At 35.2% G+C, this 20,755-nt stretch overlaps 1 protein-coding gene across 4 annotated transcripts in view; it reads left to right on the top strand.

Annotated features, from left to right (window-relative positions):
* The window catches only part of Abd-B (Abdominal B), a 99,018-nt gene that overhangs the window by 48,916 nt on the left and 29,347 nt on the right, over positions 1-20,755 (top strand). For all 4 annotated transcript variants that reach the window (XM_069501600.1, XM_069501597.1, XM_034972765.2 and 1 more), the window contains one exon: positions 5,067-5,129. The gene's annotated coding sequence lies outside the window, so the exon portion shown is untranslated. The remainder of the gene's footprint in view (positions 1-5,066; positions 5,130-20,755) is intronic.

The raw sequence follows: 20,755 nt of genomic DNA, 5'->3' as shown, positions 1-20,755 counted from the left end.
ATAGCTACTGTAGTGTACTATCTACGTTAGCGTTATCAACGGGGGTTATGACTTATGAATAATGTATGTCATGTAAATCTTCAAAGCATTACAGACCATTTCACCGGAACTATGAGCCGACCAAAATTATCTAACACAAGGATAGCTAGGGACCGAAGGATACGGTGGGGAGATAGACTTTTTTATTATTTATGTAATATTTTGTAATTTTTTAAATCAGAAGGGTGGATCCCCTCTAAAGGGTGGGCCGTAGCTGAATGAATTTATTGTCCTTTGTAGATAAACATATCAATTTGTTAGTGTTTTGTTAGCGACGTAAATATGTGTTACAATTGAGGACGGATTATGGCCTCAGTACTGCTAGTGGCGTTTTACTGAGCACTTGGTTATGAATGAAGAGTGACTTTATGTTGTCTTTTAATGTTACAAAGTGTGTAGGTTTAGTTGGATCTAATGCAGGCCTCTACACTGATATCAGCTGTTCCACATTTATAAATGTGTAAGTTATAGATATATTTGTCTATGCCTAGCTATAAAACCTACTCTATAAAATTTTCTTTTTGTTTCTCTATTGATAACTCTAAATACTTAAGTATAGAGTTATAAAACAAAAAGTTCATAGGAACCATTTCTACATGTAGCTAAGTATATTTACTTAAGTATAAATTAATAGAAGTTTTCTTATGAGTTTAACTAATTTACTTCTTTCTTCGAGAGCTTAGCGGATGAGATTTTATTTATGCCACTAACCAACCGCACCTATGTTTCATCTACCTGTATATATCTGCTCCCTCGCCTAATAAGTAGTTTAGAGAATAAATTTAGAACAGAACTTAGTACCTAGAATTAATTTAAAATATATAAGTAGGTATGTTAAGATCTATCTTATGAATCTAACTTAGCTTAATTTTAATTAAGTAGTGAATGTCAATAATCATCAAGTGTCTTTCTTCTTCTTGTAGTGCCATCTCCTATCGGAGGTTGGCAACTAATAGGGCTGCACCTTGGACGATGCTGCGCGGAATAAAGATAGGATAGGCTTTCGACCTACTCTTCCCGTACCTATCATTGGCGTAAATTCTTGAGCCAAGGTGATCTTTGGCCAGGTAGTCCTCTGCCGGCTATTTTCCTCTGAACTATGAGTTATAAGTGTATCAAATGCCTTAAAATTACAATGAGGTTTTACATTTTCCTGGTCCAGTTTAGATCATGAGGAAGAGCTAAACAAACCAGCCTCACCATACTTTGTTTATCCAACTCTGCATCTAACCATACGTATCCGCCAACCACTTCCTAGTGTTGGAAAAAATTGGAATATACAAGCCAAGCGTAATCTGCGGGCGATTTTATCCGTGAATCGATTAGAAAGCGAGCGAATAAAATCGATTTTCCCCCAAATTGAATAGTCGTAAAACGTAGGTAGCAGTTTTACCGTCCGGATTGTTTACGCAGCGGCGTCACGAGTGTAAACGCTTGTCGATAATTGATGATTTGATTTACAACATCACTAAACAACCGGTGTTTGGGTGATCGATACGGTTGCCTTTGAATGAACGGATGCTTACTATATATTCATCCAGTCTGGTCTATATTTCTAAAGATCAAATTCGTAACTTACGCAAGTCGTGAATTGGTAAATACTTATAACCAAAAATAGGTATTATAAAATTTAAGATATAGGTAAAGTTTATTTTATGAAGACTATGTACCTACATTTGATACATCTAAGAGTACCATTATCACACTAACTTGCTTACGTTTTACATTACGCTCATGTAGGTAGGTACCTATTCCGATTTCCACAGCACGTTACCTATTACCTATGTATAAAAAATCGTAAAGTTAAAACAAGTAACTAATGTCCAATTATTCGCACTATTACTACTTAAACAGTAGCTAGGTAATCGGCGCGGTGCCTTATCGGACGTACAATAAAATATTTATAAAATCCCGCTCAGCCATTAAAAATGCGTAATCAAGCAATTTAAAGGTCGACGACATTACAAACTGCACTCGTAACCTTAGGTACTATAAATTTTATTCGATAAACAATGAACCAATCGCTGTAATATCCAACTTTTGAGGCAGGTTATGGGCTATTTGGTGTTATTCCGCGTTTAAATGAGAACCATAGTAGGTAGGTACACGTTTGCTAGGAGCGTGAAAAGTTAGTTTTGCTGAGACAAAAAAAAGATAACCGGTGTAGTATACGTTGGTATATTTTAAAATATATAGATACAATACAATAAATAGGTGAATTTAAGTTAAAGTAGGTAAGTAAAATGAGATCAATTGCGACGATTGCATCAGTTTTATTAAGATTAGGTAATAATGTCGATCGCTGCTTCATTGAGGAATACCTAAACCTACCTTTTATGTCTGTGGTCTTCTTCCATAGCCCATAGCCATAGAATAGGTAGCCATAGTGCACTGCCAGAACGTACTTTTAATGGAGTTTTATACCGATTGGGGTAAATAGATAATTAAGGCATGTGCGGTAGGAATGGTTCAAGCTCGCGCAATAAACTTTTATCGCTTGTTCTTTCAAGTATTATTTGACAGTGTTGATGCGTTAAATTGCGATTAATAGATGATTAGCCATTCAGGGCCTCGTTTATGGCGGTCGTGTAATAAATTCAGTTTATTGCGTATCAATCATGGGTATGCGGAGGACGGACGTGCCCTCGCTTCAGCGTTTTGACCTCCGAGACGGTTGCTAGTAAATTACTTTTTATTGTGAGTAATATAATTTGTTGCCACGTCACAGGCCTACCGCGGTGTATTTTCATATAAAAAATGTTGTCTTTGCTTATTTGCATTCTTCAGCAGGTGTTTAGTAGGTAATAAATTTGAAAAGAAAGGGTCTACGAGATCGCCGTAGACCTTTGAGTCTACGATGATATCGTTGGCGTAGCAGTGCCAATATTAAATTTCTAATTTTATAAAATTAAGGAAATAATTGCTTCTAACCAAGCTACGATGTTTAATTCTTCTAAAGAAAAAACGCATGTAGTAATAATCTAGGCATGGATAATGAATATACTTACCTATTATTATATCTGCCTATTAACCTAACATAGATCGAATAAGCGCGTTTTATCTACTGCGCCATCTTTAAGGATAGGTACCTAGGTATTATACCTACCTACTAACCATAGAATTCAGAAAATGTACCTACAATTAGAAGTGGTTCCTAAAAGAGCATATAATATCTAAGCTTGTCACTGCGCATCCGGTGTCTAGTGAAACATAATTCCGTTGTACTTATATTAGGTAAGTTAGGTATAGTAAAACAGACGTACCTACATACTATATGTAGGTATGACTTGCTTTGGATGCTAAAGCTCATACCTATTAGATAATATGTTTTTCGCATAATTCATGCTTGAGTGTGATAATAAGAATCGATTACAGGGCCTCAGTATTAACAGCAGATACCATTTCTGTGTACATGTTTAGTATTTTGTGATAAATTACCACCGAACCGCAAGACGTCGGACGAGTTGCCATCCCTATGTCGTTGACATCCCATCTACACGCACGAAACGTTTTGCGTCATCATTCCTCATACACATGGCTAACGTTTGGAATACTCTTCCACGATATGTGTTTCCTACCAAATACAACCCGGGTATCTTTAAAACAAAAGTAAATAGGCATCTTCTATAGGAAAACGCGTCCCATCTTAGACCACATCATTACTTCCCATCAAGTGTGATTGTGGTCAAGCGTTTGCCTATAATGAATCAAAAAAAAGCTATGCCTATGTATGTAAGTATTAGGTACGCCTACCTACTTGATATCTATGTGTCGTCGTTGCCTTGTTGTACCTACTAGTCATGTTTAAAGCGCAGCTGTGCCTCGTAGCAAGCAGGTCAATAAATAAAACCTGTTTGTGCACTAACATACATTATTTACCGCCACATAGCGAGATAATCTTTGCTAAGTGCACATTGGCTCGAAGCTGGGAGCCCGGCTGGTTTATGGTAAGTTAAGCAAATATTAATGGCGGTAAATTTATAGCCGCTCTGAAACGGTGGGCTTTCTTTTAGTTGGTAAACGTGTGTTTAGTTGAAACAAACATAAGTGGCTATAAAAAATGTCGATAATGGATAGGTAGGTAAGTAGGTAAGCTCTCTTACGATCCAACCACATTTTTATCGTAAATTGTATCGCCATCGATGCGGCTCCACGTGGATTGGATAGTCTATTAATATCACCACTATACTTATAGGTATATCATCTTACAAATGCAACAACTGACTTTAAAAGAGTGTAATTTATTACCTATTTTGAAAAACCATTTAATTTGATTTGATTTATTTATAGATAGGTAGATACCTACCTACAAGTAGATATCTGAAAAGAGCAACCGCCGCGTTTCTTGCTGGTTCTTCTCAGTAGGAAAGGCATTAGGCTTAGAGCCTCAATAGCTCAACCGGTAGAGGAGTGGACTGAAAACCGAAAGGTCGACGGTTCAAACCCCGCCCGTTGCACTATTGTCGTACCTACTCCTAGCACAAGCCTGACGCTTAATTGGAGAGGAAAGGGGAATATTAGTCATTTAACATGGCTAATATTCTTTAAAAAAAAAAAAAAAAAAAAAAAAAAAAAAAAAAAAAAAAAAAAAAAAAAAAAAAAAAAAAAAAAAAAAAATACGATACAGGCAGTAGTAGGTAACGAAATAGTAGGTACCTAGGTACCTGCCTACCTATATTCAATTGACGATTCAAAAGCACTAAGTAATTGTAAAAATTTAGGTAGGTAGGTACCTACCTATTTGAATAAAAATAATATAGTAGGTACCTACTTACTTATTCCTAGTTGTACCTTCTAAAAATTTACCTACCCTAAGTAAGACCTAATAACTGCCTAAGTACCTACCTAGGTAGCTACCTAATTTTTCTCAGAAAGAAATTCTTCAGGTATACCTATAGATTCCTGCCTAGGTAGGTATTAGGTAGATATTAAGTACCTAAGTATATTGGATAAAGCTCTCCAAGAATCCGTTACAGTTTAAATTTTTTTCTTAGGCATTTTTTAATTCATTCATCTTATTGTTACAGATCTCATCAAGATGGATTAAATACGAAGATTCAATTAAAACGACGGAAAACGTTGCCTTAAAGGTAAATAAATACCTACCTACCTAATGTACCCACCTACCTATTATTAATTAAATACCTACAATCTACATCACATTTTGATATTATTTTAAATATTGAGAGTTAGATAGGTACAGTTTTGTAACAAAATAATTGTCTGAGCTTTTTATAACTGCTACATCTCAAGAAAACCGTTTGAAAGTTTCGTACCTATTGTAGGTACCTACCTAATAACGAAGGTAGGTAAAGGTAGATTTTTTTTTATATTTTTTTTCAGATAGGTACAAGTTAGCCCTTGACTGCAATCTCACCTGGTGGTAAGTGATGATGCAGTCTAAGATGATAGCGGGCTAACCTGGAAGGGGTATGGCAGTTTTTATTAAACCCATTAGTACCCCTTTGGTTTCTACACGGCATCGTACCGGAACGCTAAATCGCTTGGCGGCACGGCTTTGCCGGTAGGGTGGTAACTAGCCACGGCCAAAGCCTCCCACCAGACCAGACCAGAAATTTAGAAATTATAAAATTCCAAACCCCTGCCAGGAATCGAACCCGAGACCTCCCACTATTAAGACCACAGCGCTCACCACTGCGCCAGGGAGGTCGTCGATAGTAGTAGTCGTCGGAGGTAGATGACCCAAAACAAAAGCTCTACTAGTAAAATCCTAAGAAAACTAAAGTTATTCTTATTTGATCACTCCTATCAAATTTATTCGGCGCCATAATCAAAAATACTCCAGCAAGAATGCATTGAAAGCTCCGCCATGCGACGCTTTTAAATTTTTCATTCCCCTCTCAAATCACAAATGAATCCAATCTACTATCAATACACAAAGGAGATGGCACTACATTCTTTACCTCATGTGACACATATAGCTTTCTTCGAGATAGAATGAGATAGTAGATAAACAAACATGGCGTCGATGAAAACGGGTATGGCACCTGAAATTCTCGACCACACATGCAAATTGTTTATGTGTGAGTTCTATCTTACTTGAAAAGGGAGGGTCCACAGGACAGGTGTTGTAAATCTTTGGTTATTTTATATCCACGCAGACGAAGTCGCAGGCATCAACTAGTATCGAGTAAACTTTATAACCTCTACAGTTATAAAGTTCATTCATTACTAGAAGTAGGTACTGCAATTAGGTACCTACTTATGAAGAAATATAGCTGTTTCTAAATAAATAGATATGCCTATTAAGTACTTACCTATTCTATATTTTGTACCAACTATAAATTTTATAGTTAGTTTACCTATTGTTTTTTTTTGGTTATTTTACCTACAAGTAAAAATTAAGAGCAATAAGTGGTTTCAAGCATGTTGTAGATAAAACATGTAGGATACCTACTACGTCCTATTGACGTTTACTTTAACAACGTTTCGTTAGAGTCAAAAGAAAACCTACTATTATATTTTATTTTGAACTTGTAATAAGTGCAAAAGGTTGACGACGTCTGCTACACAAGTGATGATCATTTAGTTCTATGAGCAGCACACAGATGGCGCTGTTCAACAGAAATAAAGCTCACTTCCAAAGGACCATTTGCTCTACCCTGAAATATTGTTTACAAAAATACATAATATCTAAAATAAGGTCTGGCCTGAGAATTTTTTAGCTATTGATAAGTATGAAATAAAATGAAAAATTGGATCATCGTCTAGTTATGATTGTGTATTTAATTTTGGGAAATATTAACAGGTGAGAAAAGCATAGAATACCTAATACCTACCTAAATAAAAGGCCGATTTAGTGAAAAAAATCTAAGCCGTTTGAATTTACATTCCAAAATAGTAAAGAAATCTTCCTATCTAACGCTTTCTTTGAGACTTTTTAATCTCGCTACCCTAGCCACGCGTTTTGGTTGAAATGAAAATGGAAAACTAGGTAGGTACCTACTTATAAGTTGGTTTAAGCAATTAATTTGACGTAGGAACTTGCCTACTATCACTACGAATAGATTTGGTAATACCTGAGGTGCTTAGGTAAGTACCTAAATAATAATGTACCTACCTACCTACTTACCTACCTAAAAGTACTTAGAGGTAGAAAGCTGGCTGATTCTTGCCTGCAACGCATATTATTGTATCTACCAAAGCTCCGGAGCTTCGAAGCTTGTAAAAGTTCAGGACTATTCCGCTAGAGGGCGTTATTCAGCATTTAATGTATTTGGGGTAGAGCAAAGCTCAAAAACGAAAATCATTGCAAGCTTTGTGTCTGCACTACCAGAAAAAAATATAACTTTCCTAGCTATTTAATATTTATCTTTATCTGTCCATCTGTCCGTCTACCATTTTAAAAATAAACTATAAAAACTATAGGTAGGTATGTAAGGTAGAAACTTAAAGACTGCTACAATAGAGGCATAGCTATTTATATTATTTTTAAATATTTTCTCAACATGAAAAGCGTGAATAGAAAAAATAAAATAGTTTACCTAACCTCTCGAGTGAAACCTTGTTAAAAAGATATTTCAAAATTAATATTATAAGATTTCTTGCACATTTTTTGGAAAACCAGATAAGTACGTACCTAAGTAAGTTAGTACTGAGTAGGTAAGGCATTTTGTTTTTAGTTACTTAGGTACCTATAGGTACCTAAGTAACTAAACCTATCTCCTACTAACCAAATTTTTTCTTATGAGTTTTCACGCACTTGAGAGATTTTTACACGACCCAAAAAAAGTTTTATCGAAGTTTTCAGGAGAGCTTGAATCTGAGCTGCTTTATTCCACCATAACTTCTACCTAAATGCCTGAACCGATTTGGATGCATGGGGTAATATTTAGAATCCTTATGCGGCAGAAAGTAATGTAGCTACATCGGCCTTTAGAATGACATTTCGGCGTTGTAGAGTCGTCTCTATCACTCATACCTATAAGTACTTAGTATATGACGTTTTGTCGATCTCAACGACAGAGACAATGCTCTACTACTAATCTGCTATCTCCTTCTAAAGGTCGATTTACATTACTTTCTGCCGCGTAACATTTTATCGTCCCGAGTTACACTAGCTCTAAATTTTTTTTTAACAAATTCAATAGGTACAACCACCACTGTATTGCGTCATTTTCAAATGTGAAAAAAAAACACGTAATAAACACCAAACCTGATGCAGTGCCAACCCTAGCCGGGTTTTTTGCAAAACTTTTAAATTACTTACCTATAACTTATAGGTACCTAAGTAAGTAGGTAGGTCCTATTCTATAACTATTCTGTAATTAACTCGTAAATTGACAATCATTGTAATAATTTTAAATATAGGTACTCGTGATTATTTTTATTGACGTTTAGTAAAAAAATATGTTTTACCAATAGGTAGATACCTATACCTACCTAACGAAGAGGTACAAATACTTAGGTATCTACCTATTGGTAATCTAACACAAAACATCTTCTAAAGATGTCTATCAAACATATGGAAATGACCCTGTGCCAGTTGGTACAATGTAGCAATAAAGCTAAACTTCCTAGAATAATTATTGTAGTGTGCTGACCCAATTTTGTATGAAAATTCAAATTAGTTTTTTGCCAGCAAAGAGAAAGCGTAGACGCAGTCAGTGCAGTTTTAGATTTTAACCGTGAAAGTAGTGTGCTGTGCAATAATATTTAAAATATATTTCGGTCATGTTTGTGTTATTTCCGCTTATTTTTGTAATAAAAGTAAATATGACAGCATGCGCTTGCGATGGCTGGCATGTCGCCAAATGCCTTGTGACAAGATTGAAAACCAGATGGCGAAGGACGGCCGAGGAAATCTACATAGGTATTATATATATTATTTTAACTTAGGTACTTATTTAATAGATTAGGTTTTCTTTCCTAGATGCCAGTATTTAAAAAAATATTATTAACTGGCGCTAGCCCGTGACTTCGGTCGCGATACATCCATCCATCCACCCATACCTATAGGTAGGTACCTACTCTTTTCTATAGTATAAATGAGAAAGTATGTCTGACTGTCTGCACTTTTCACGGTCCAAAGAGAGTTCTCACGAAATTTTTAACAACCACGCGAATGAAGTCGTAGGCCTTAGGTAGGTAATACCTTGGTATATATATATATATATATTTTATAACTTATTATTTCAATTTTTTTCATATATACCTACACTGCTGGACTGCTTTATTTTAATGCTCGATAAACTTTAAGCTCACTGCTTAATTAAAGTAGAAGTTACCTAGGTAGGTAGGTATGTACCTACCTATACTTAGATACGTACTAAGCATTAACAAAATAATTATGAACACAATAAATGGTGATAACTAATGTTAACTTAACCTAAGCAATTAACAGATACATATCTAAGTTTAGTTTCATTACTATTATAAGCAGATACAATTAGAAAAAAACTTAGCTGTTTTGCTCGTGTTTTGTAGAGTTAATTATTTTCATGTTATGATAGAGATCTTCTTGTATGAGAATCTTTATGAATATTAAATGCGTATTTTGATATACCTATAAGAGAACTTGAAAAATTTGAAACTGCATTAATAATGCAGCTAGGTATGCATTTTCTTATGTAGGTATTAGGCAGGTAGTAGATCTAATATAATATAGGTATACTTATATAATACATATTATACCTAATTATTATAATATATTTTAAATCATCATAATAAAGTACTACCTACCTACTTTAAGGATTTTATTATTATTTTAAGTACAATTCACATCTTTAAAACAGACTAAGTAGGTAGGTAATGCTTAAATTTATATTTAAGTGGATTACAAAAAATAAATAAGTAGGTAATTATTATTTTTAATTTTGCACAAAAATTAATATAAAGATTATTCTAAATATTTTTATTACCTCCATATTTAATATGATACCTAAAGGATGTCTGATAAAATTATTAAAAAAATTAACTACTCAATCGTATTTCGCAGTGTGTGGTCTTTTACATAGTTTTATTTCAAAAAGCTTCATACGGGCCGGCCTTAATTAACTTTACGACGACTTAATTTATCGTAAAGTGAATTCGCATGTGAACAAGTTATTAATTATTCGGTGATTACCTACTTAAACCTTTTGTTTGTAATACGAGTTAACGACGGCGAAATGTATATGTCGTGTTTGAATGTCAAACAATGCAAGTTATTAACGTGGTACTTAAGTGTAATAGATCTAAGTATGTAGGTGGGTAAGTAGGTAGATTTTATTCGTGCGTATATTTTTAAACATTTTTTATTCAGTAGGTACCTATAGGTAGTAAGTAAATAATTACGTTTCGTAAACTACCACCTATCTACCCTTCAAACACACTGACTGTAATATTATTACCGATTATTTACAGTGATTGTGCTATAATTTTCGAAATCTAACATACCTAATAATATTATAATTAAATGTAGGTATCTATTAGTTATGTAGGTACCTAATACCTACCAGTAGGTAATCTTTTCTATTGAAACTGTTAATGGTACCAAGAATAAGTAGGTACTAGCTGCATCTCCACGCTGAACAGCCAGGCAGATCCTTTGCGCTAGGTACCTAATTAGTAAGTACCTAACTAATTAATCTACATAGCGATAAGGCAATCAAAAGCTGGTAGCGTTCAACGCGGGTGTTCCGAGAGGCGATGTGATATACCTACGTCTGTCGACGAACATCTTTACGATACGAGATAATAAGCTGCCTACTTTCCTTACTTGTGAGTGAAACCGGTACAATTAGAAGAAAGCGGTTTCTTAGATAATGCATTGTCACTCTCATTAGAAGTATAACTTTATAGAAGGTGCCAGCTCATGAGCTCACTACTCGTATAACTAGGTACGTAGTAGACCGTATGGTAAGATCTGACTATATTCTAAATAGGTAGTTTTCCTACTACCTAAATACCTATATACCTATGTATAAAAATCATTAGTTTAAGCTCTGGTATTCTAAGATTGAGCTGGAATCACATAACAGCCGCTATATAGGACATTATAGATGCTACTTTGAGGCTACACTGCCATCCTCAATGTACCTAATGCTTACTTAATCAAAAAAGATTAAATTAACAATCCTATGTAATTCCTATGGAATTCACCCAAGTCATTTGTATTTTAAAACACGAACAACTCAATAGAATATTTCGTTTAGATTTTTATGAGTTTCCGTACAAGAGGGGTGTAAGTGAAAACATATCGGAAGCGGGGAAATCCGTGCAATAACAATAACTCATACAGTCCGCGCGCCCCCCGCTAGATGGCGCACCGCGGACATAAGTAATCCATTTATTCTCGGGGTGCGCACTCTTAAGCAAGGCTCATATTGTTTTATATTATTACTCTTAGTTAACGTTGGTTCGTGTTCAGACTGACGCCTTTGGGATTATGAGAGGGTATTTCTTAAGCCACTAATGTAATGTAAGTATACCTATCTAAACCTACCTAGGCTTTTTTCAAACTTTTATGAGTAGGTAGTAGGTACCTACCTATGAATTCGTGGTCAAACACGGAAGAGTATTTTAATACTCAAAGAAGTGTATTTGGATTGTACTCTATACAAACAGGAAATTTTCGGTAAGCGTTTCAATTCAAATGAGAATAAAGTAGGTAGGTAAATACATTGCAGTTGGCAAGCGAGAGAAATCCAAAGAATTCGCGAAGTCATTACTGCTGGCAGAGGGGAATCTGGAAAGTTCCCGAGGCTCGGAATTTTGCGGATAAACGTTTTAATTGGATCGCTCGGGAATATTTTGTAATTGCAGCCCGCGGCTAAGGAATCCAGGCACCTTGTAATTATAACGTCTACGGAATAGGTAGGTACGGATATATTAAAATATGGTTAAGGCGGTTTTGAAGAATGTAAATAACCCACTTTTATCTATACTAATATTACAAAGAGGAAAGATTTGTTTGTTCATATTTGTTTGTCTGTAGGTAATCCTGAAACTATACTGAACCGGTTTTAATAAATCTTTCACCATTAAAAAGCTACTTTACCCAGAAGTACCTAACATAGGCATAGGCCACTTAGGGGTTGAATTTTCAAAAACCCTTTTTAGTAGGTAGATGTGGAACCAACTCCCATCGGCGGTGTTCCCACTACTTAGATTATAACATGGGGTTATTCAAGGGGCGGACCAACAAATTCCTAAAAGGCCGGCAACGCATCGGCGGCTGCTCTGGTGCTGCGAATGTTCATGGGCGGCGGTAATCACTTAACATCAGGTGACCCGCCTGCTCGTTTGCTCGCTATATCTATTAAAAAAAAAAAGATATCTACGTCATAATAGCTATCTGCATGCCAAAATTTCAGCCCGATCCGTCCAGTACCTAAGTTTGAGCTTTGCGTTCATAGATCAGTCAGTCAGGCACCTTTTCCTTTTATATATTATTTAGATTTCACCAAGACAAAGCCAAGCGTCAGCTATAGTCTTTCATATAGAAGTAGGTACCTATGTAAATTCCATCGGTTTAATCCTCGCTTAACCACCTCTTAAGTAATTATCTTGATTCTTATTAGAAAAATCTATTCTGCTTAGGATACGCGCGTGTCTACAAATAAAGTACATACAAAGTACTATAGTGATGGTGTTAAAATGTTATTTAACCCTAGAAGTTTGCAATTCTCCCTCGAAATCAGAGCGTTTGAGCCAAATGAAAGAGTTCCGCCCGATAGTATCGGATAACAAAGAAAGTTTTTACGGCCCAACTTCTAGTTCTTAGATTCGACCCGAGTCTGCGTTTCCAATTTAAGGAAAGGTGGTAATAAAATCTTTTACTTATCCGTGTATTTACTGATTGTATGGGTTTTAGTTACGATAAGTTAGTTACCTACCTTTATTTCTACTTAGATTTATACGTAGGAAACTTAGCTTTAACTTAACCATACTTACCTACCTACCTGACAAAAGCTACAGCAGTAGATAATAGGTATCCACCTACTATCTACCTATACCTTTTAAAATCGAAATAATAAATTTCTCTATCAACGAAAAAAAACCAGTTTCTTTTTTAGTCACGGTTAAATTCATAAACGCTATTTTTTTAATTTCATATATAGGTACGTACCTACCTACTTATTGACTTCAACTCTCGAAATGAACCTCTTTATTCGTCAAATTAAGGTCTAGGTGAAGATAGACACTAGACGACAAAGAAAAAGCTTATTTATACCTATCTGAAGATAATGCGTAAGTTAATTCGTCACTGACTTAATTTTTTTAAGTATTTTATTTTACTAGCATAACATCTTGCTTAAAATCTTCTTGCATCTGAGCCTATTCATTTTAACAGTAAGGGAATATCCAACAATCAAATTCGTTTTGGCCATTACAATATCTAAAACCCAACTGAAGGCGGCAGACGGAGTTTATATTTGAATTTAAATTGATGCAGTCTATAATAATGTCTTTGAGAGATGCCGCGCCCCTCATTTCTTTTTCCTTTTTATAATGTAATTTTCTTAAATCACCTCCGGCACTCCTCAATCCCCCAACCTGTCTATTAACGTTGATGTTCCACACCGCGGGCTAAAAAGGTGATATTTTTCCTTTTATCAGACTGGAATAAAACGCGAAGTAAAACAAAATTAAGTTTTTCTTAATCTAATCTAAGGTAATTTTATATTGTTATCTTTTGCTGTAATTTTACTTATTTTACCTACCTAACATAGAAGTTTTTGAGCGTGAACGATTATTAGGTGAAGCTTTATTAACATCTTAGGCTATGGACAAACCAAGCGGTAGGTATTTCACGCGTGGAAATTTGTGAACTAAATTCCTCTACAACGTGAAAATGTATAATATAGTGATATTGTGTTAGAAGAGCGGCATAATTCCTGTATAGGTATGTGGACAAAACGCCTAAAATAAATCAACAAGCATGCATTCTTCCGGATACGGAATTCCGCTGGATATTACTTAAGCAGGTAGTACCTTTTCTAGGGCCATAAAGAAAATTTTACGGCAAAATTAACATGAAGAATGAAATTAATCACACAATTATAAGAACAAGACTATAAATCCAGTAATTGCTTGTCACAATGTCAATAGCATTTCACTGATACCCAATTAAGGACTTCTTTTTCCTTTGATTTCATTGCGCAGACGCAACAAAGAACGAGCGGCCGTGTAGGGTCGTTCACCCCAAACATCTGTTCCTATATTTTAGTCTTCGTATCAGACGGGTTCGAATAAATATCAACTTGTAAGTAAGTACTAGTACTGCACTTGGCCTGTTATCTCGCTATATTAGAATACATTAGTCTGTAATAAAACTAAGTTTATCATACAGATATATACTTAGACGGTTAACACCTAATTTTCACTTTGCATAGGAAATGAAAAACATAAACTTAGATAAGTACCTACCTACTATAGATACATACACGTGTGAATTAAAAGTGAGTTGCTTGTAACATAAAAATCAAGGAATGGATCTAGTCTACCTGCCTACCTAAATATGTTTTTTTTAATGGGCTTTTTTATACAAATAAATAAAATTCAATTGTCTGTCTGTGGTTTTGAAATAACTACCTCATATTAAGCTCATTATTTGAACTGTACCATAATTGAATCAAACGTTTTTAAAAATTTTGTCTGTCTGTCTTTTTGAACTGACTAATCATCGGAACGGCTGAACCTATTCAGATGGACTTTCACAGACAAGTAGAGAATTAACCAAGGGTAACAGGCTACTTTTTCAAAAAAGGAGGAGTTGTGTTTTTTTACCTTTGTACACAGAAATCTCGGATATTATTGAACCGATTTGCGTTTTTTTTTAAATTACCTTGCGACATTGTCACGTACAAAATTGGGTTTCCAACTCCTCAATCCTGATGCTGCAGGGATCTATGAACACTAAAACTGATAGGATTTAGAAACTGTCGGTTATAAATTGACAGTAGTGGAAAAGGCGGGTAGAGTGGTGCGAGGGGTGCAACAGACCTACGTGATTTTTTGCATGGATATTAGGTAAAGACCTAGAGAGTGATATAGTTCCCACGGAGTTTTTAAAACCTAAATCCACACAGACGAAATCGCGGGCATCAGCTAGTTAGTTTACCATTAAAATGGATTTTGTTTGGAATAAGTAGGTCTACGCACATTCTATTTCGGACGATTTGTTATTTATCTCCGTCTAAAAAAAGATACTGAAGAAAAATACCAAAATGAAAATAATTTGAAGCGGTATTTTATACTCGAAAACTTTAATCCTTATGAAAGCTTTTGATGTTTTCAAGCTTTTTCCTCAGTTGACATTGCAGTTAATTTAAAATATTGTCTCCGCTCCAAAATCCAGTACGCCTGGCGGTCATTCTTTAATCTGTAATAATAATAGGGAGTTATAATGCCCATTAGGTCTCCGCCATATTATAACCTCTGAGCGGAATGCTCTGATTGGCGCTCGAAGCAACATGGTTGCCGTGTATTTATAAAAGGTGCCCGTTTTGTACGGACCCGTTTCTTTCCGAATACCCGATTACGTTTCACATACCGTCGAAAGAGATTAAACCTTATAAACAATGTACTTAGGGCTACTTTTTGAATATTAAGACGACGGATGCCTCATTATTCTAAAAGGATTTTATTTTTGAAAGCTAATAATATGCTATACGAATTGAGTCTTGTGTTTCTCTTTGTAAATGTTTTATCAGCTATTTTATTTTAAGAAAATTGTGTATAAATATTTAGGTAGGTTACGTAGGTACACTTTTTAATTATGAAAATATAAGGATCACAGAATAATTAGGTCCCTAATAGATATTGTTTTTAAGATAAAATAGATTGAAAGCAATTAAGCTACGAGCAAGCAACTTTTGTTGTTTTTGTAGCAACGCTACGTAATTACGTAGCAGTCGATCTAGGCTAAGCTGTGCTATATTTTTTCTACTTATTTTTAAACTATCGTTTTTATTAAGGTACCTATGTGTTGACGCTTTATATAATATGACTATTAAGAATATATATCAATTTTTTTTTTTTGTAAAAGAATATTAGCCATGTTAAATATCACTGGTTAAATGAGTAATATTCCCCTTTCCTCTCCAACTAAGCGTCAAGCTTTTGCTAGGAGTATGTAGGTAGATACGACAATAGTGCAACGGGCGGGGTTTGAACCGTCAACCTTTCTTCTTTATCTTTTTATTAGTTGAATACGACGAAAAATGTTTTAGCTTAGCTTAAACCCACGTAGGTACTTACCTACTTATAGAAAGCATTTGAAAAAGTCAACGACCACGGTTCTGATTTTGAAAATAGGTACACCCCCAAGTACCTACCTACTTAAAATGCCAATAAATAAAATGGTTTATATTAATAAAGTTTATACATTTTGGTTAATATCTATAGATAGTTGTGTGAGCGATCGCGTCATGTCGCTTATTTCCATCCAGCGGGGAGCGAGATTTACGAGCACTTAGGCGTTCACCGATTCGGCACATTCAGTCTCCGCAAACATTACTGACAATCCTCTGTCTCGTTATTTTGCTGAATTAAATCGATTGTTTCTTGGAGGAGAAATCCCATTTGAAACAGTTTTATTGGTTTTACCTGAGCCGCTAATTTATTCGTTGAGAATTTAGCTTTTGATTGAGAATAATTGAAGCTTATTTCAAACTATGGGATATAAATTAGGTATATCTATTATACTTAGTCCGGTCAATATTGGCGTTCCCAACACTCGTACCAATTTTAAAAAGTGATAACTGGTACGAATGTTGGGAACGCCAATATTGACCGGACTATACTTAATATAATTTATATCCCGTAGTGTTCAATAACCTTTAGATTTTCAAAAATCACTACCCATTTTATACTTAAATGCGGAAGTGTAGGTAATTATTTATTGGTTTGTCATTCAATCATGTCGCAACGAAGCAACGGATTGGTGTGATTTTTTGCGTGGGTTGATATGGTTAAAAACTTGGAGAGTGACATAGGCTTTTATCCCGGAAAATCAAAGAATGCCCACGGGATTTTTAAAAACCTAATTCCACGCGAATGAAGTCGCGTGCATCAGCTCGTAGGCAAGTTATATTCGTAGAAGCTATGGGACCGTTCACATTATCAGGATTTCTACAAAACACGAACCTGATGGTGTCTGTTTCCAGCGGCTACCAGGCGTCTCCCTGGAGATCATACCTAAATTCCTACCTAGATATCGTGATCGTGATCAACCCATCGCCGGCTCACTAAAGAGCACGGGTCTCCTCTCAGAGTGAGAAGGGTTTTGGCCATAGTCTACCACGCTGACCCAGTGCGGATTGGCAGACTTCACACACCTTTGAGAACATTATGGAGAACTCTCAGGCATGCAAGTTTCCTCACGATGTTTTCCTTCACCGTTAAAGCAAGTGATATTTTAATTAGGTAAGTACTTAAAAACGCACATAACTCTGAAAAGTTAGAGGTGCGTGCCCAGGATCGAACCCCCGACCTCCGATTGGAAGGCGGACGTCCTAACCACTAGGCTACCATAGCTTCCTACCTACATATATATCCACATAATCGGAGCTTCCTAATGCTGCGTTCTCCACAAACTCGTAAGATTAGATATTAACTAGAACAGTAGGTAGTAGCTTTTTAAGCTTCCTAAAAAATATAGAAAAAGGTTTTACCTACCTAAAATATTTCATAATTTATATGAAATTTATAACAATAAATTAATCATGTCCTTTCCATTTCCAGTTCTTTTATAGATACCTATTTAACACAGTGAGTTAGGAATTATTACGGATAGGTACCTAAGCACTAACACGGCTGGTATGCAAACTGTTACGCATGCAAGAGGAACTATAATATATTTTAATAGTTTCACAATTGGTAGCTTGTTGCCCGTCCTCATATATCTGCTAAACAATGACGTCTGTCTCTGTTTGTGTTAATAGGAAGAATCCCTTTTGGATTACGTAAGTGCAAATGATTTACAACCTTTTGTACTGCAGATAGAGTGTGATATTGCTTGCGTTTCAGATAATATTGATGACATAAGCAGATATGTATCTATATCTATTGCCCTAGCAAATTTGTGCTCACGAGATTAGTTTCTAGGCGGGAGAATTTAGGAAGTAATGTGTTTTAACAAGTGCTTTATTTTAAATAATTTTTAGGATTCCGTACCTCAAAAGGAAAAACGGAACCCTTATAGGATCACTTTGTTGTCTGTCTGTCTGTCTATCAAGAACCCTACAGGGTACTTCCCGTTAACCTAGAATCATGAAATTTGGCAGGTAGGTAGATCTTATAGCTGACATTTGGAGAAAAATCTGAAAACCGTGAATTTAGGGTTAGATCGTACAAAAAAAATTAAATTGTGGTCATGAACTAATAATTAGTATTTTCAATTTTCGAAGTAAGATAACTAATCAAGTGGGGTATCATATGAAAGGTCTTCACTTGTGCAATCTAAAACAGATTTTTATTTATTTTTATGTATCATAGTTTTTGAATAGGTACTTATATAAATAAGTAGTAGTGGTGTACCTACCTTACCTATTAGGAACATAGAAGAAAGCTACATTCTTAAAAATAAGTAGAGGATAGGTATGTAGGTAGGTAGGTACCTCGTTTACTTTGTAATTTATAATTTTTGTCTCTATTTTATTTCGTAGATACCTATTCCAAGTTTTGTTATTTAGTCCAGAATACGCTTTATAGACAATCTAATATAATCCGGGCCTTCATTTAGAGAAGGTGCGGTCGGGCTTAGCCTGTCCTCGAGTTATCCAGGCCGGCAGTTTAATAAATACCCGCCCAAAACAGTTCAGTAACTCGTTGGGATCCCGGCGAAATTACATCCTCGGATAAGTTATACCTACGTAGGTAACCCGAGCGTAAAACGTGTGGGGAAATAATTCTGCTAAATAGACTTCCTACCTACTTATCTAGGTACACATCAAAATTTGTTGAATTTACATATCTACTTACTTGAGAAATTAACTTTATTATAACAGAATTGACATAATATATTCCTACCTAAGAAATTAAATAATGGAAAATAAAACAAACAAGAATTATTGTTACAGTGGTAAATTAAACCTGACTATTCATAAGCACTTTTAAAAAGTTTACATGAATAAAAAAAACATTCTATTCTATTCAAACATTCTATTCTATTCTATTCTATTGTTTTATGAAATACCTACTAGCTGAACCGCCCCGGCTTCGCTTGGGTGGAGTTTAGAAAGTTGAGGGGGAGGTTGAATTAAATATTTCTCTCCGTAAGAACCATCCTCGTACTTCAAGGAATATTATAAAAAAGAATTAGCGAAATCGGTTCAGCGGTTATCGAGATTTGCGATGAGCAACACATTTGGTGATTCATTTTTATATTATAGAAGATTACCTAAGTACCTAACTATAGATACCTTTCTACGCACAATACATATCGATAATGAGTATGAATTACCTACCTAGCAAAGATGTTGATGATTTATTTTTTATATTTTAATTTAATAGGTAGGTAGGTAGGTATCTATCTGTTTATATGATGAAAAGTATCGATCAAGATGAAATTATAACTAAATAGGTATAGGTAGGTACCTACCTAGTTATGCTTGCGATAGGTTTCTAAAAAAAGTGGTTGCTAACTGAAATCAATAAAAAATGCTTCGTAGGTATAATAGGTAGGTATCTGAGTAATTTTCGAGCTTTCCAACTTACCTAGGTAGGTAGGCCGTAGGATGTTTAATACCAAAATGTATTACACCCATATTTATTTATAGTTTCGGCAATAGCGAACCGTCACATTTGGAGCCATACATTATGCAAATATTCGAGTCAACGCTCCCTCGCACACAAAAAGTTTTCCTAAAAAATCCAAAAGGACAAATATCTCCCTCAGCGTGGCCCAATTTCACCAAGTAATTCATTCATATTCATACCTTTCACCCTTTGTTCCTTGTTACGCAACCACTCTCTATTGTCCCTTTTGTACCCCTTTACTTTTGTTAATTTTTATTTCCTTATATTATTATTGTTATTCAAATAATTTAGAAATTTTTGTGTCAGGACAAATTGTTTGACGAGATGACCGACGACTACGTAAAGCCTCCTTGCAAGCAAATTAAGCTTTGCTATAACTTTCGTTATACTTTATAAAAAAGCGGTGTTAGCCTAGTGATTAAAACGTTGGCCTCCTATTCGGGAGATCTCGGGTGCCATCCCGGTCATGCACCTTTAACTTTTCGGTGTTATGAAAGGAAATGAAATGATTTTTTTTGAAAAATTGTTATGTGGGTTTCAAACATTTAAATAGAACTTACTTTAACGGTTAAGGAAAACATTGTGAGGAAACATGCATGACTGAGGGTCCTTCTTAATATTCGCAAACGGCAAAGGTTTGTGAAGTCTGCCAATCCGCACTTGCTCAGCGGACTATGACTAGACCAAAGCCTTCTTTTTCATTCTGAGATGAGACTCGTGCTAAGTAGTGAGCCGGTGATTTGTTGTTGTTGATGATGATGATGATGATATTTAAATCTATTATAACGACATTTTAGGTAGATAGGCCTACATATCTATTATACCTACTTACCTATTTTGTTTATGAATGCCTAGATAAAAATATCCTGCATAGCAAAACTGATAGTCTTTCTTGATGTAAATATTATGTTAATCTAAAACACTCGGCACGGAAAATAGAATATTTGCCAGGGAAGGAAACTCTTTATCATTTAGGTGCTTATGAAGGCGTGATATCAGCGCTGAGTGA

This window comes from Maniola hyperantus, chromosome 10 (genome assembly GCF_902806685.2).
Source record: "Maniola hyperantus chromosome 10, iAphHyp1.2, whole genome shotgun sequence".
Lineage (NCBI taxonomy): Eukaryota > Metazoa > Arthropoda > Insecta > Lepidoptera > Nymphalidae > Maniola > Maniola hyperantus.
Note: the sequence above shows the minus strand (reverse complement) of the source record. Positions and strands in the feature narration are given on the sequence as shown.